Here is a 17,972-nt window from a genome sequence, read left to right as displayed (position 1 = left end):
GTTTGTAGGTTAATTGGTTAATAAGCGTAAATTGCCCCAAGTGTGTGTAGGATAGTGTTAATGTGCGGGGATCGCTGGTCGGTGCAGACTCGGTGGGCCGAAGGGCCCGTTTCCGCGCTGTTTCTCCAAGCAAAGCCAAAGACACCACGGCATAATTTCAAAGACGACCAAGTCCACCAAACCTAACCAGTTTTCATTCCTCAACCACTGTCGTTGGATCAGGCCATTTGGCCAGCATCGCACTGCTGTTCCAGAATATTCACCGCGCATGCAAACCTTATTGTGTACAAATGAGAGAGCACGTTACCAACTAAATACAGTTGCACTGTGCGTAATCGGCAGTGAAGTGCTTAGGGACATATTTGGCTATGAAGAGGTCTCACAAGGTCACTTGTGGCACTAAGTATTTCTCATCCACAGAACATTATATGTACAGTTCTCAACTAACTCACGACATTGAGTTCCAGAAACCAAACACTGATGTACAACCTGAGAGGGGGAGATCTCCTTGAAACCTACCAAATTATGAAAACTCTGGATAGAGTGAATATGGAGAGGATGTTCCCAGCAGCCAGAGACCAGAGTTCAATCCTTGTCTGTACGGAGTTTGTATGTTCTCCCCGTGACTTGCGTTGGTTTTCTCTGGTTTCCTCCCACATTCCAAAGACGCACAGGTTTGTCGGTTAACTGGCTTGGTAAAATTGTAAATCATCCCTAATGTGTGTAGGATAGTGTTAGTGTGCGGGGATCGCTGGTCGACACGGAGTCGGTGGGCCGAAGGGCCTGTATCTCTAAACTAAACTAAAGGGAGGGTCTAGGATCAGAGGGCACAGCCTCAGAATAAAAGGACGCACCTTTAGAATGGAGATGAGAAGGAATTTCTTTAGTCAGACAGTGGTGAATCTGTGGAATTCATTGCCACAGACGGTGGTGGAGACCAAGACATTGGGTATTTTTAAAGCAGAGATTGACAGGTTCTTGATAGAATAAAGGGCGTCAAAGATTACGGGGAGAAGGCAGGAGAATGAGGTTGAGAGGGAAAGATACATCAGCCATGATCGAATGGCGGAGTAGGTGCGATGGGCCGAATGGCCTTATTCTGCTTCCTATGTCATAAGAACATATGATCTCTTCACAGAGAAGCGTCCTGGTTGATTCATAAGCTCATAAGTTCTAGCAGCACAATTAGACCACTCGGCCCTTCATGTCTATTCTGCCATTCGATCATGGCTGATCTACTGTTCCCTCTCAGCACCATTCTCCAGCCTTCTCCCCACAATAAAGTGTCACAAAACATGCATTATCATGATCAACCTCTTGTGGAACTTGAGGTACTTTGATTCCCTTTGCCCCAGACCATCCAGCCGCTCCTGTACAATGCATCTGGAGGCCATCTTCTCCAATAACCACAGAGTGAATGAAGCAAGCCCACTATTTGGTGTGGACGCGAGTCATACAGTCCAGGAAACTGCCGGCTTCAATTCCTTGCCTGTACAGAGGTCACCGATTGCTCAAGTAGTCTCGGTGATCTTGCTCTGAGGAATTCTCATCACCCCCCCCCCCCCTGGGTTTGAGAGTTCACACAGACAGAGCACAAACAAGGATGGATGTCTAGTGTCTATCCCAGCCCTTGTGTGTGAGCTGGCCGAGGCGATGAGACCTCAAGACTCAGGAGCAGAATCAGGCCATTCGGCCCATCCAGTCTGCCCCGCCATTCAATCATGGCTGTTTCCCTCCCAATCCCATTCTCCTGCCTTCACCCCATAACCTTTGACGCTCTTACTAATCAATAGCTAACCTGGGGTGCAATCTTCATAGGTTCTAGGGGCAGAATTGTGCCATTCGGCCCATCGAGTCTATTCCGCCATTCAATCATGGCTGTTCTATCTATCTCTCCCTTGCAACCCCGTTCTCCTGCCTTCTCCCCATAACCCCTGATGCCCGTACTGATCAAGAACCCATCAATCTCCGCTTTTAAAATACCCAAAATGAGGCAATGGAAACCAAAGTACCAAGTTCAACAAGAGGTTGATCATGATTATACATTTTTTGCGACACGTTCTTGCGGGGAGAAGGCAGGAGAATTAAGGTTGAGAGGGAAAGATAGATTAGCCACGATTGAATGGCGGAGTAGACTCGATGGGCCGAATGGCCTAATTCTGCTCCTAGAACATATGAGCTTATGAATCAACCAAGACGCTTCTCTGTGAAGAGATCATATGTTCATATGACATAGGAGCAGAATAAGGCCAGTTGGCCCATCGCCATTCTACTCCACCATTCGATCATGGCTGATCTACCTTTCCCTTTCAACCTCATTCCCGTAACCTTTGACGCCCTTACTAATCAAGAACTAATCAAGTCAATCTCCGCCTTATAAATACCCAATGCCTTGGCCTCCACCGCCACCCGCGTCAACGACTTCCACAGATTCACCACCCTCCGGCTGAAGAAATTCCTCATCTCCATTCTCAAACTACGTCCTTTTACTCCGAGGCTGTGCCCTCTATTCCTAGACTCTCCCACTACTGGAAGCATCCTCCCCACATCCACTCTATCGAGGCCTATGCTTCAGTGGGGGTAAAAACGGAGAGAACACTGATGCCAAGAGTGTTTTATTGTCATGTGTCCCAGATAGAACAATGAAATTCCTACTTGATGTGGAAAAGTGGAACAGTGAACAAGAACACCCAGGGAACCGAGCGGTGATAAGGTTGCCTCGACACAATCCACAAACACAGAGGTGAAGGGACTGTAAAGAGGGGTGGTGCACAATGGCTCCTTCTACACCTAAACTCCCAGTGGTTTAAATCGCCTTTAAAGTCACAACACTAGGTCATTGTAAGCACACTCATTATGCCTTGCTAAACGGAGTTCGTCTTAAGCATACAAACAAAATGCAAAATGGTTTACAGTACAAGTCCCTAACCCCTGTCCCACTTAGGAAACCTGAACGGAAACCTCTGGAGACTTTGCGCCCCACCCAAGGTTTCTGTCAGTTTCCCCACCTTCTTCCACTACCTTCAACCACCTACAACCTCCGGGAACCGCACGGAAACCCTGGGTGGGACGCAAAGTGTCCAGAGGTTCCCTCCACCTCAACATTGCAGCACCCCCTTGCCGCAACGACGTGAGCAGAAACCAAACTACTGGAGAAGCTCGGCTGCACGGCGCTAGAGTTGCGGCCTTACAGCGCCAGAGACCCGGCTACGTGGAGTTTGCACGTTCTCCCCGTGACCGCGGGGGCTTTCCCCGGGTGCTCCGGTTTCCTCCCAAACTCCAAAGAAGCACAGCCTTGTCGGTTAATCAGCTTCAGTAAAGAATGCAAGTTGGCCCTAGTGTGCTGGTGCACAGGGATCGCTGGTCAGCACGGGCGGTGGGCCGAAGGGCCTGTTTCCACACTGCATCACTAAACTAAACTGCATCTCTAAACTCAGCAGGTCAGGCAGTGTCCGTAGAGGCAAATGGTCAGACGCTGTTGTGGTTCAGGACCTTTCTTCAAGACCCCAGCACCTGCCGTCTCTTTGTCCACAGCAGCAGTGTGACACCAGGGGTCCTGGATTACAATCGGCCACATCTAAGCAACGCCATCAACAAATCTCTGAATATTGAACAGCACGCCACAGAAGGTAGAGGCAGATGGAATAGGAACATGTAAAAGGCATTTAGGCATACACATGAACAGGCAAAGGGGAGAGGGAGACTGATCACGCGCAAGGACTGGAAGGATAGAGGTCATGTGCAGCAAGATGGGATTAGTCAGACCACTGCACACACACACAACACAACACAACACACACTGCCCAATCTTTAACAAGCCTAATTCCAGGATGCCCCTCTCCTGTGCTTATATGTTGGGATGACATTCCACACTGGACAGGTACATGGATATGAAAGATTTACATGGATATTAGCCAAATGCAGGCAGGTGGGACTAGTGCAGTGGTTCCCAACTTTTTTTGGCCATGCCCCACCTAATCACCTCTAAAAGCCTGATGTCCCCTCCCCCCGCCATGTGGTGATATATAATTCTTATCATTTAAAAAGTGAACTGCGTTTCAGCTGAAGGTGATGGCGTGGTGATTATGTAATAACTACACAATAAAGACCTTTTTTTACCCCAAAAAAATTATTTACTCAAAATAACATCTGAAACATAAACTACATATGTTTAGCTGATGGAAAATCCAAAAAAAAAAAAATCGAAAATTTGGACCCAGACCTCAGTCGCGCTCAATTGCCCCCCTTAAAAATCAAATTGCCCCCCTGTGGGGCGTACACCCCACGTTGGGAACCACTGGACTAGTGCAAATGGGGCCCGTGTGTGTGTGTGTGCGCAGTATGACTATGGGCCAAAGATGTGAGCATTCACGTCAGGTTTTACGCCCGCGAATCCTTCGCCCACGCTACAGCGACACTACACGACAAGAAGACGATTCCTTAAGGACTACATTTCTTTTGAGGTACACTGTGACACACTTTCGCATTTCCCCCCCCCATCCATAACCTTTACCTTCTTGCCATAACACTCATTCGTGGTGCGTTCGTTAGACAAGGGAAGAACATAACGACTAACGAAGCTGTACTTAATTCCACAGCAGGAGACGAACAGCGCAGCGGTAGAGTTGCTGCCTCACAGCGCCAGGGACACGGGTTCAATACCGATTACGGGTGCTGTCTGTACGGATTTTCCCTGTGAACTGTGCGGGTTTTCTCCCGTTGCTCCAGTTTCCTCCCACACTCCAAAGACGTAGAGGTTTGTAGGTTAATTTACTCCTGTAGATTGTAAATTGTCCCTAGTGTGTGTGGGATAGTGCAAGTGTGCAGAGATCACAGGTCGGCACTTGACTCAGTGGGCCGAAGGGCCTCTTTCTGTGCTGTATCTCTAAATTGTATCTCTAAACCAAACCAAACAGCCACAGGTTCAATGGATTATTTTGACTGAAAGCTTGGTTGAAGAAGAGGCATGTTGACGGATAAGAGGGAGGGAGATATTCGAAGAATCGGAGCTTGCACGTTCTCCCCATGACCTGCGTGGAGTTTCTCTGGGATCTTTGATTTCTCACCACATTCCAAACACGTACAGGTTTGCAGTTTAATTGGCTTGGGGAAAAAAAACTTTTTTGCAAAATAAACTATCCCCATGTGTGTAGGATAGTGTTAATGTGTGGGGATCACTGGTCAGCGGGCCCGAAACGTTGCCCATTTCCTTCGCTCCATAGATGCTGCTGCACCCGCTGAGTTTCTCCAGCATTTTTGTGTACCAGCAATAGTTCGTGTTGAACTCTGAGTAACCACTCTATCACTTCCTGCAACTTCCGCCTTCCGATGTGTTCAGGAAACAATCGAAACCTTAAGCACCCAGATTCAAACTGCAGATTAGCCGAGATTTACTCTTTCATCCGACCCCTCAAGTTATTAATATATGTGTGTGTGCCTCACTGCGAAAACCTAGCCAGATGCTCGTGAAGATTTCCAACCGGCAAGGCGGGATTGTGCTCCACAAAGAACGTGCAGTAGCCCGTGAAGAAGTCAGATTTTTTTTGTCCTTGCCCCAGTTAAACTAAGTGGCTATAATCAACCACTTCCAAACAATATAAACCACTTGTCTTATTCATATCCCAGAAGGCAGGAGAATGGGGTTGAGAGGGAAAGATAGATTCGCCATGATTGAATGGCAGAGTAGACCTTTTTTTTTAGAGATACAGCGTAGATACATTTTACATTAATAGCAAGCCAATTTACCTACGGACATGTACGTCATTGGAGTGTGGGAGGAAACCGGGGATCTTGGAGAAAACCCACACAGGTCCTGGGGAGAGCGTGCAAACTCCGTACAGATAGCACCTGTAATCAGGGTCCCTGGTGCTGTAAGGCAGCAACTCTACCACTGGGCCTATTTATGCCCTAATTCAGCTCCTATAACTTATGAACTTTCCCTCTGGAGATCACACCTTCCCGAGCCAACAATGGGCCTACCAGCGCATCATTTGTGGCCGGCCCAGATTAGTCCTGGTCTTTTCTCACCTCCAGCTCTGGGTACCACCCCCTCCAGCCACTACTTACAGTCTGAAGAAGGAACCCGACCCGAAACATCACCCATCCTTTTATTCCCGGGGATGTTGCCCGACCTGTTGAGTTACTCCAGCGTTTTGTGTCTATCTGTGTTTCACTTCCACCAAAGGTGGGACATTGAAGAGGGGGTTTGGTTTAGTTTAGTTTGGAGATACAGCACAAACACAGGCCCTTCGGCCCACTGAGTCCGTGCCGACCAGCGATCACCCGCACACTAACACAATCCTACACACACTAGTGACAATTTACACGTACACCAAGCCAATTAACCAACATACCTGCACGTCTTTGGAGTGTGGGAGGAAGCCGGAGATCTCGGAGAAAACCGAGGCTCTCACGGGGAGAACGTACAAACTCCGTACAGACGGCGCCCGTACGTCGGGAGAGTTAGAGTGGACAACTTGAACACCAGCTCGCAAGACTTTCGGTTCGAGCCGTGGCCCGTCGGTCTACTGGCAGCAGCGGCTGCAGAATCGCAGACCGTGGAAAATGTTCCCTTCTCACTTCCATTCAAAATAATACAAGTTTTCCAACCTGCTATAATATTTATTTTCTAAACCGAACCAACACATGCCTTCGGATTGAGGGGAACTTTATTGAAAATAAAGTGCTGCCTCTTTATAAAGGTACAATCGCCTTCTCATTCCCAGCCAGAAGTTCCCACCATAAGCCATAATTCATCACCCGCAGGTGGGCACGGTGGCGCAGCGGCAGAGTTGCTGCCTTGCAGCCAATGCAGCGCCGGAGACCCAGGTTCGATCCTGACTACGGGTGCTGTCTGTACGGAGTTTGTACGCCCTCCCCGTGATCTGCGTGGGTTTTCTCCGAGATCTTCGGTTTTCTCCCACACTCCAAAGACGTACAGGTTTGTAGGGTAATTGCCCCTAGTGGGTGTAGGATAGTGTAAATGTTTTGGGATCGCTGGTCAGCGCGGACCCGGTGGGCGGAAGGGCCTGTTTCCGCGCTCTATCTCGGAACAAACTAAAAGGTAACGGGTTGCACATTGCTCCAACAACTCTCTCCACTCCCCCCATCAGTCTGAAGAAGGGTTTCGGCCTGAAACATTGCCATTTCCTTTGCTCCATAGATGCTGTTGCACCCGCTGAGTTTCTCCAGCATCTCCCCCCTCTGTTCCTTCCCCTATCCCCGCAGGCATTATGTTCTGATGCTGGATCAACATCATCACATGCCAGTTGCTAACCTTGGGGTGCAATCTTCATGTTCATAGGTTCTAGGAGCAGAATCTGGCCATTCGGCCCATCAAGTCTATTCTGCCAGAGAGCATACCGACTGGCTGCATCGCGGCTTGGTTCGGCAACTTCAACGTTCAGGAGCGGGAAAGGATGCAGAAAGTTGTGACCACTGCCCAGTCCATCATCGGCTCTGACCTCCCCACCATCGAAGGGATCTATCGTAGTCGCTGCCTGTGTTATATATATATATATATATAACACACATATACACACACATATATATATATTATATATACACACATACATACATATATATATTATATATATACACACACATATACATATAGAAAATAGGTGCAGGAGTAGGCCAATTGGCCCTTCGAGCCTGCACCGCCATTCAATATGATCATGGCTGATCATCCAACTCAGTATCCTGTACCTGCCTTCTCTCCATACCCCCTGATCCCTTTAGCCACAAGGGCCACATCTAACTCCCTCTTAAATATAGCCAACTACCTTCTGTGGCAGAGAATTCCAGAGATTCACCACTCTCTGTGTGAAAAATGTTTTCCTCATCTCGGTCCTAAAGGATTTCCCCCCTTATCCTTAAACTGTGATCCCTTGTCCTGGACTTCCCCAACATCGGGAATAATCTTCACAATAACAAACAGTCTATTATTACTATTGCACTTTATCTGTTTATTCATTGTGTGTATATATATATGGTCTATGGTATATAGACACACTGAACATTTTATCTCCTATTCTGTATTATGTTTACATATTCTGTTGTGCTGCAGCAAGCAAGAATTTCATTGTCCTATCTGGGACACGTGACAATAAAACAAACTCTCTTGACAGTCATGGCAGATCTATCTTTCCCTCTCAACCCCATTCTCCTGCCTCACATCAATAACCTGTTCATCTGCTGCATTAAAACTATCCGACTCAGCCTCCACAGCCTTTCTGCGGCAATGAATTGCACAGATTCATCACCCTCTGACTCAATAAATTCCTCCTCATCTCCTTTCTAAAGGTACGTCCTTTTATTCTGAGGCTGTGGCCTCTGGTCCTAGACTCTCCCACCAGTGTAAACATCCTCTTCACATTCACTCTGTCCAGGCCTTGCCCTATTCGGTAAGTTTCAATGAGGTAACCGCTCATCCTTCTAAACTTAAATTTACACTCCAATCCTGTGAGCTTATTTAGTCATAGAGTCGGGTTTGAAGAAGGGTCCTGACCCGAAATGGTCAAGAAGGAACTGCAGATGCTCGAAAATTCGAAGGTAGACAAAAGTGCTGGAGAAACTCAGCGGGTGCGGCAGCATTTATGGAGCGAAGGAAATAGGCAACGTTTCGGGACGAAACGTTGCCCATTTCCTTCGCTCCATAGATGCTGCCGCACCCGCTGAGTTTCTACAGCACTTTTGTCTACCCTGACCTTAAATTTCGCCGACCCACATCCTTCAGATCTTAGACTGATGAGGGGGGGGGGGGGGGATCTTATAGAAACATATAAAATTATAAAAGGACTGGACAAGCTAGATGCAGGAAAAATATTCCCAATGTCGGGCGAGTCCAGAACCAGGGGGCCACAGTCTTAGAATAAAGGGGAGGTCATTTAAGACTGAGGTGAGAAAAAAAACTTTTTCACCCAGAGAGTTGTGAATTTATGGAATTCCCTGCCACAGAGGGCAGTGGAGGCCAAGTCACTGGATGGATTTAAGAGAGAGTTAGATAGAGCTCTAGGGGCTAGTGGAGTCAAGGGATATGGGGAGAAGGCAGGCACGGGTTATTGATAGGGGACGATCAGCCATGATCACAATGAATGGCGGTGCTGGCTCGAAGGGCCAAATGGCCTCCTCCTGCACCTATTTTCTGTGTTTCTATGCCGAGTTAGTCCAGCACTGCGCGTTTTACTCAAGGCAAGTCATTAAGGCTGGATTCTTCACAACTGAGCGAGCTGATCTTTAAGATGCGGTGGCATTAGGAACCATTCAAAGTCCTAAAGAATCCAAGTAGGTGCAATACATGAAAAAGAAAGTGTGGCACAATAGTAGATTTTCTGCTTTACAGCGCCAGAGACCCGGGTTCGATCCCGACTACGGGTGCTGTCTTTTACGTTCTCCCCATGAGTTTTCTCCGGGACATCCCGGTTTCCTCCCACAATCCACAAAGAAGAACAGGTTTGTTGTAAGTTAATTGTCTTTGGTAAAATTGTAAATTGTCCCTAGTGTGTAGGATAGTGCTAGTGTATGGGGGGGGAGAGAGAATCGCTGTTCGGTGTGGACTCGGTGGGCCGAGAGGGCCTGTTTCCGCGCCGAAAGAAAACGCAACAACAGGCAGGTGTTGAACGTCAAGCTTGTTGTAATCTGACCATCAATTCCTTATTCACGTGATCACCTACCTGTCTGTTCTTATCAACATTTAACACAGGTCAGGTCACCCAGTAACAAGGGGATAATTAGAAAATGACCAAGTGAAGGGAAGGGAAAGTACACATGCACACGTACTCCCACACAAACGTATGCTTTTTTAATTTAAAATCCAGAACATGCAGCCCATATTGGTGGAGGAACTGCTTTCAATAGTAACGTTCAAAGTGAATCAATGTTTGTTTATTCATAGGACCCTGGAGAAAGGGCAAGGGGCTAACCAAAGAGGTCTTTCAAAGAGTTTAAGAGGGAACTGCAGATGCTGGAAAATCAAAGGTACACAAAAATGCTGGAGAAACTCAGCGGGTGCAGCAGCATCTATGGAGCGAAGGAAATAGGCAACGTTTCGGGCCAAAACCCTTCTTCAGACTTTCAAAGAGTGCAGGAACTGCAGATGCCGGTATGTATCAAAGATAGCCATGAAATGCTGGAGTAACTCAGCGAGGCAGGCAGCATCTCTGGAGAAAAAGGACAGGTGACGTTACAGGTCGGGACCCTTCTTCAGACCGAGTCCCTTCTTCAAGACCCTTCTTCAGAATACACCCAATCAATCCCCCTCATGATGTTGTACACCTCTATAAGATCACCCCTCATCCTCATGTGCTCCAGGGAAAAGAGCCCCGGGACACACGGACAAATTGAGCCAAAGAGCCCGTTTCCATCCTGTACGACTTTATGACATTATGCTTCATGTGCAGAAAGGAACTGCAGATGCTGGTTTACACCAAAGATAGACACAACGTGCTGGAGTATCTCAGTGGGTCAAGCAATATCTCTCAAGAGAATGAATGGGTGAAGAAGGGTCCCGACCCGAAACATCAACCATTCTTTTTCCCCCCCCCCAGAGGTGCTGCCTGACCCATTGAGTTACACCTGCATTGTGTGTCTATCTTAGGTCTTTCAAAGAGCCAACAGTCTGTAGGTTGAAGATCTTTCTCTATTGATCTGTTCTGCACTCAGTCTATAACTTCCTGACTATGACTAGAGAGACTTGCTAGTAACGTACATTCCAAAGAGAGTTAGATATGGATCTTACGGCTAACGGAATCAAGGGATATGGGGGCAAAAGCAGATTCTGGATGATCAGTCATCACCCTGCATCAGTCTGAAGAAGGGTTCGGGCCCAAAACGTTGCCCATTTCCTTCGCTCCATAGATGCTGCTGCACCCGCTGAGTTTCTCCAGCACTTTTGTCTACCTCGATTTTCCAGCATCTGCAGTTCCTTCTTGAACATGACCAGATTGAATGTCTGTGCTGGCTCGTAGGGCCGAATGGCCTACTCCAGCACCTACTTTCTATGAAAGAATTCACACTTGTCCTGTTACATACTAGCCCACAAACCCAGCGCTGGACACATCAGTCAACTGGGTTTAATACTGCTTCCATATTAACTGATAGCCAAGTTCTGAAGATTAATAGAATAACTTTCATAAATGATGGTCAAAGCATAACCAAGACAGTAATGCCTTTAAGCAATGGCCGGACTTCAATTCACTTAAAAATCTATTACTGCGTTTTCTTTTGTTCATGAGATTGATGACTTTTGATATTTCTGAACCAAACCACCACCACGGAGCGAATTATCCACAAACTTCCACTTATTGAAAAATGTTCCCTTTACTAAAAAAACACAAAAAAATTGTCCTTTCAATCCCTGCCGGAATTCCTGCAGAAAAGCCCATAAATAATGATTAACTTCCAGCAGGCTAACTTAGACATTAAAGTCACAATCATTTTTCAACGGCCGAGGTTCAAAACAAAATAGGAGTTTCCGTGCTTTGTCTGTCTGTCTGTCTGCCCGACTCTCTCTCTTGCTCTCTCTCCCTCTCTCTTCCTCTCCCTCTCTTCCCAATTCAACACTTCCTGCAGTACTGTGCTCAGTTCATCACCAGTGAGCTCTCCTTTCCTGCCAATCCTAACGTTATTGTGCCCTTTTACACAATTTCTTCGAGGCCCCGTACTGTAAAATTCCCAACGCCCGTCTCTCCAACCCAAAACCCCATTCCGTTATCTTCCACCATCTCCGCTTCCATGTTACCCCCCCCCCCCCCCCCCCCCCCCCCCCCCCCCCCCCCCCTGAGCTTCATATCATCTCATTGTCACTCCCTAACATCTCTTATCTTCTGAGATAAGACACAAAACGCTGGAGTAACTCAGCGGGCCAGGCAGCATCTCTGGAGAGAAGGAATGGGTGACGTTTCGGGTCGAGACCCTTCTTCAGACTCAGTGGAGAGGGAGTCTAGAGATACGGAAGGGTAAGGTGTGAAAATGGCAGATCAAAGCAGATGGTGATAAGGAAATGTAGAATGGTTCATTGTTAGCTGAGGGGGAGGTGACAACACGACACACAATCAGTAATATTGAATCAGGAGGGCAGTAGAACTAGTCGGAGAACTATTGTGGGGAGGGACGGGGAGAGAGGGAAAGCAAACGCAAACTCAGTTAAAAGCTGCCCAAGCAAAATATGTGGTCCTGCTACTTATAAAACACAGAACAGGTTGAAGAAGGGTCCCCAACCCCTCAGTCTGAAGAAGGGTTTCGGCCCGAAACGTTGCCCATTTCCTTCACTCCATAGATGTTGCTGCACCCGCTGAGTTTCTCCAGCACTTTTATCTACCTCCAAATATCACATCGTGGGAGAGTCGAGGACGAGAAGTCATCGCCTCAGAATTAAAGGATGTTCTTTTAGGAAGGAGATGAGGAGGAATTTATTTAGTCAGAGGGTGGTGAATCTGTGGAATTCTTTGCCACAGAAGGCTGTGGAGGCCAAGGCAGTGAATATATTTAAGGCAGAGATAGATTCTTGATTAGTACGGGTGTCAGAGGCTATGAGGAGAAAGCAGGAGAATGGGGTTAGGAGGCAGAAGTAGATCAGCCATGATTGAATGGCGGACTAGACTTGATGGGCTGAATGGCCTAATTCTACTCGTATCTTTTATGATCTTATGATTACCAATCCACGATCCAGAAATGAGAGGCGCTGTTCCTCCAATTTGCGTTAGGCCTCACTCTGACAGTGGAGGAGGCCCAGGACAGAAAGGTCAGTGTGGGAATGGGAGGGGGAGTTAAAGTGTTTAGCAAACCGGGGGATCGCGCAAGTCCAGGCGGACTGAGCGGAGGAGTTCGGCGAAACGATCGCCTGGTCTGCGCTTGGTCTCGCCGATAGCCCATTCCTTCTCTCCAGAGATGCCGCATGTCCCGCTGAGTTACTTCAGCTTTTTTCTCTAGCTTCGGTTAAAACCAGCATCTGCAGTTCATTCCTACAGATTAAAATGCGATGGTACGCTGCTGGAGCAACTTGTGCAACATTAGCAGCCTGCATCCTCACTTCATCATCCGGCATTCACTGCAACCAGTGCATAACTGACTCGGGAAACACACACACACACAGTAATGTACACCACAGAAACTTTCAATGCACATCATAAACTATAAGGGTAAAGCTATTCCCATAGTCTAGATCAGGCTCCAATATTGGAATCCAACCTTGGATGAGATAAGTGTGGGAAGGAACTGCAGATGCTGGTTTAAACAGAAGATAGACGCAAAAAGCTGGAGTAACTCAACGGGACGGGCAGCATCTCTGGCAAGGAGGGATTGGTAACGTTTCGGGTCGAGACCCTTCTTCAGACTGGTTTGTGTCACCGGACTGATGAAGGGTCTCGAACCGAAAAGTCACCCATTCCTTCTCTCCAGAGATGCTGCCCATCCCCGCAGAGTTACTCCAGCTTTTTGTGTCTATCTTGGATATGATAACATTGATGGCTATTTTGTGCAAGTGTCTATAGTAAACAGTGTCAAATTGATAGTTTCATTAGTCCTGTGTTTCTTTGCAGTCTTCTTTCTGTTGTGGTGTGAGTGTGGGTGTGAGTCTGTGTTGCCTGCAACCCTGTTGTGTTCTCATTGTGTTCTCATTGTGTTTAAGAAGGAACTGCAGATGCTGGAAAATCGAAGGTAGACAAAACAGCTGGAGAAACTCAGCGGGTGCAGCAGCATCTATGGAGCGAAGGAAATAGGCAATAGGTTTCAGTACCTGAACCTCACCTGCACACCTCAATAAGCCCGCCCCTGCATGACATTATGCCTGCCTACTTGATAGATACACACTGCCCCGATCCATTCTGGTTTAGGATCAAACCCTGCACTGCCAGACCATGCAGACTGGGACCGTGGGATCTGGACCACGAGATGATGAGGAAATAACTCGAGAATAGCAACATTTTGAAAACAAAATCCCAAATTCAGCGACAGCACAACCAGTGAAAATCCCCATCCAGGCAAGTGGAGAGTGGGGGCCAAGGTCATCGGAATCAGGGGCACAACCACATTTCCCCACAGATCTGGAATGAGTTCACCAGCAAAAATTTTTTTAAAGCAAATACGAAACTGGATATTCGTTTCATTTGTTCCACTCCAAGTTGTAAGAGAAACATGGAAAATAGGGGGCAGGAGTAGGCCATTCGCACCTTCGAGCCAGCACCGGCCATTCAATGCGATCATGGCTGATCATCCAAAATCAGTATTTAAGAAGGAACTGCAGATGCTGGAAAATCGAAGGTAGACAAAAGTGCTGGGAGAAACTCAGCGGGTGCAGCAGCATCAATGGAGCGAAGGAAATAGGCAACGTTTCGGGCCGAAACGTTGCCTATTTCCTTATTGTCATGTGTCCCAGATAGGATAAGGAAATTCTTGCTTGCTGCAGCACAACAGGGTATTGTAATAAGCATAAATACAGAATATGTCCTTCGCTCCATAGATGCTGCTGCACCCGCTGAGGTTCTCGAGCACTTTTGTCTACAACCAAAATCAGTAACCGGTTCCTGCTTCTCTCCTCTCCCCCCCCCCCCCCCCCCCCCCCACACACATCCCCCCCCCATATCCCTTGAATCCGTTAGCCCGAAAAAACTATATGAACTCTCTCTTGAATACATCAAGTCTGTATCACGAATACATCAAGAAGGGAAGGGGGGGGGGGGGGGGGGGGGGGTGGGTGGGTGGGGGACTATCTGTTGCTTCAAGCGGCCATTCCACCAATTGAACTTCGCTCCCCTCCCCTCCCCTCCACTCCCCCCCAAGTCCCACAAATAATGACATTTGGATTCGGCCCCACATCCATGAACGATTTGAAACTCAAGTTGTCCCAGTACAGTGAGGAACACAGGCGATAAATAAATAATACACGCGTGTCAAGCAGATGAGAAGATGCCATATCATTCCAGAGAGCGCATACACACAGTTTAGACTTCTACAGATTGTGTGGGGGGTTTTTTTCCCCCAAAAAACTATTAAGTAAATCAGCCAAGGAACGGTTTCGACTTACCCCCTGGGTGAAACTTCCACAAGAAACGGGTGGGAAAACTTCCGATAGCTATTCCAAATGACCTCCAAGCCGATAGAGGTGTTTTCTCTTTGAGAGATTTTTTTTTCCCCTCTGTCTCTCGCTCGCAGGAAACGAAAACAACAAAAAAAAATCTCGGGACTTGGAAACAACAGCAGCGGGCGACGACCAACAAAAAAAAAGTTTCTGGAGCCCCGGGTAAACTTTGGGAAAAGCTTGCAGCTGCGTGTGAGCTGTGATAGGGGGTGGGGGAGGAAGGAGAGAGGGAGAGGGAGAGGGAGGGAGAGAGAGAGGGAAGAAAAAAAAACATGGTAACTGATCGGAAATTAAAATACATCGGCGGCTGGAGAAAGTGCAACAGAACGAGAAAGCCGAAGCAAGCCACAGAAACTGCCCTGCACGCGGATCGTTTGCTAATTCCCCCCTCTCCTTTTTCCTGCGGAAGTTCGTCTTTAAAAAATGTAAAATATGACAAAGATTTGTTCAGACCTTGCACTCTCTCTCTCGCTGTTTCTCTCTCTCTCTCTCTCTCTCTCACACACACACACTCTCTCTGTGCCTGCGTCGGTTTCAGCCGCGCGGAATCCACAGTGGAATTGACACAAAACGAAATTCACAAAAGACTCACCAACTCAAAGTGGCTCGGACTCACTAAACAGGCAGAGGGCTGGGAAAAAAAACACAATCCCGAGACGGCGAGCTGGGGGCTGGAAGGATTCCCAGTTTTTTTTTTTTTTTTTAAAGAGAAAAGCTTACATATATTGTTTTGGGTTTTTAAAAAAAAAAAAACAACTTTCAGAAAAGTTGCGGGCTTTTCTGCGCCCGAGATGGGTTAATATATTTTTTAAATATTTCCCGAGGTTGACAGCAGAGTGGAATTTCAAGAATGAGATTTGGTATGAAGAGCAGTCTCGCTCCAGAACTACACCAGAGGAGGAGCCAAGGGAAACTTTCGTCTCCGGAGAAGTTCGGGCGACCTCCCTAACTCCAGTGTGTTGTGTGTGTTGTATCCGGCAGCACTGTGCTGCTTTAGTGACCCGCGGCTGTGTCAGTGTGTGTTTGATGGCACTCGCGTTGCGTGAAGTGGGGAGGGAGGGGAGAAGGGAGAAGGGAGAGGAGAGGGGGGGGGGGAGGGGAGAGAGAGAAGGGGGGGGGGGGGGGGAGAGAGAGAGAGGGGGGGGGAGAGAGAAGGGGGGGGGGGGAGGGGGAGAGGGGGGGGGGGGGGGGGAAGAGGGAGGGGGGAAGGGGAGGGAGGGAGAGAGAGGGGGGGGGGGAGAGAGAAAGGGGGGGAGAGGGAGAAAGGGGGGGGGGAGGGAGAGAAAGGGAGGGGAGGGAGAGAAGGAGGGAGGGATGGGGAGAGAGAGGAGAGGAGGGAGAGGGGGAGGGGGAGGGGAGAGAGAGAGAAGGGGTGAGTGAGGGGGGGGAGAGAGATTGGGAGAGGGAGAGAGAGGGGGAGAGAGGGGGAGAGAGAGGGGGAAAGAGGGAGATGAGGGAGAGAGAGCGGGGTGAGAAAGCGAGAGGAGGAAGAGAGAGGGGGGGAGAGAGAGGGAGAAGGGGGGGAGAGGGTGAGAAAGCGAGGGGGGAGAGAGAGAGAGGAGGCGAGGTTGTCAGAAGGGCCACCACCCGTGCCTTACCCCCTCTGGGATGTAGTTCTACTTTCTCCACAAACCCGCCTGTCGCTGGCGATCCCGTGAGATTGGATGGGGGTTCTCCGCGTCTACACCCCTCATCCTAAAGTGGCCTTGCCATTACATCCCTGACGCAAGGCTTTTCGGAAACTTTTTTTCTCTCTCTCTCTCTCCCTCGACCAAAGAACCTTTGGGTTGCCGGGAAAAGCTCGTCCTAAACCCAGAAGTCTCAACCTCCCAATGTAGGCGCCATCTAAAGAGAGGGGAGACCCGGGCAGATTTTATACTTGGTCATTACTTCTCCTGTCGCTCCTAAAGAGCATGGACCACAGGCTACAGAGAGGGAGCCCCCGTCTGGCTGTGAGAGGAACAGTGGCCAGATTTAGGGGGGAAACACACACAATACGAACAAGTCATAGAACACTATCTGAAGAACCCGAAACGTCACCCATCCCTTCTGATCCAGAGACGCTGCCTGCCCCCTCTGAGTTACTCCAGCATTCTGTCTATTTTCGGTGAAAAGCAGCATCTGGGATGTCAGGACTTTCATATGAAGAAAGACTGGATAGACTCGGCTTGTACTCGCTAGAATTTAGAAGATTGAGGGGGGATCTTATAGAAACCTACAAAATTCTTAAGGGGTTGGAAAGGCTAGATGCAGGAAGATTGTTCCCGATGTTGGGGAAGTCCAGAACAAGGGGTCACAGTTTAAGGATAAGGGGGAAATCTTTTAGGACCGAGATGAGAAAAACATTTTTCACACAGAGTGGTGAATCTCTGGAACTATCTGCCACAGAAGGTAGTTGAGGCCAGTTCATTGGTTATATTTAAGAGGGAGTTAGATGTGGCCCTTGTGGCTAAAGGGATCAGGGGGGGTATGGAGAGAAGGCAGGTACAGGATACCGAGTTGGATGATCAGCCATGATCATATTGAATGGCGGTGCAGGCTCGAAGGGCCGAATGGCCTACTCCTGCACCTAATTTCTATGTTTCTATCTGCAGTTCAAGATTCAAGAGAGTTTATTGTCATGTGTCCCTGATAGGACAATGAAATTCTTGCTTTGCTTCAGCACAACAGAACATAGTAGGCATTGACTACAAAACAGATCAGCGTGTCCATATACCATTATATATATATCGTTTCATGCCGAAACGTTGCCTATTTCCTTCACTCAATAGATGCTGCTGCACCCGCTGAGTTTCTCCCGCATTTTTGTGTACCCCCGTCTACACTGGTCCCACCTGCCTACGTTTGGTCGATACCCCTCTGTCTAAAACAGACGCAACATTAATGCTGGAGCAAC

At 48.2% G+C, this 17,972-nt stretch overlaps 1 protein-coding gene across 12 annotated transcripts in view; it reads right to left on the bottom strand.

Annotated features, from left to right (window-relative positions):
- The window catches only part of LOC129708828 (transcriptional enhancer factor TEF-5-like), a 219,528-nt gene extending 202,589 nt beyond the window's left edge, over positions 1–16,939 (bottom strand). For 4 of the 12 annotated variants that reach the window (XM_055654843.1, XM_055654845.1, XM_055654842.1 and 1 more), the window contains exons 1-2: positions 15,669–16,082; positions 15,023–15,273 (exon numbers count right to left, since the gene is read on the bottom strand). The gene's annotated coding sequence lies outside the window, so the exon portion shown is untranslated. Of the gene's footprint in view, positions 1–15,022; positions 15,274–15,529; positions 15,550–15,668; positions 16,085–16,674 lie in introns of those variants that run through there. The other 8 variants (XM_055654835.1, XM_055654841.1, XM_055654836.1 and 5 more) reach the window with 7 other exon arrangements.
- Positions 16,940–17,972: the final 1,033 nt, after the last annotated feature.

The sequence above is a fragment of the Leucoraja erinacea genome, chromosome 24 (assembly GCF_028641065.1).
Source record: "Leucoraja erinacea ecotype New England chromosome 24, Leri_hhj_1, whole genome shotgun sequence".
NCBI lineage: Eukaryota > Metazoa > Chordata > Chondrichthyes > Rajiformes > Rajidae > Leucoraja > Leucoraja erinaceus.
Note: the sequence above shows the minus strand (reverse complement) of the source record. Positions and strands in the feature narration are given on the sequence as shown.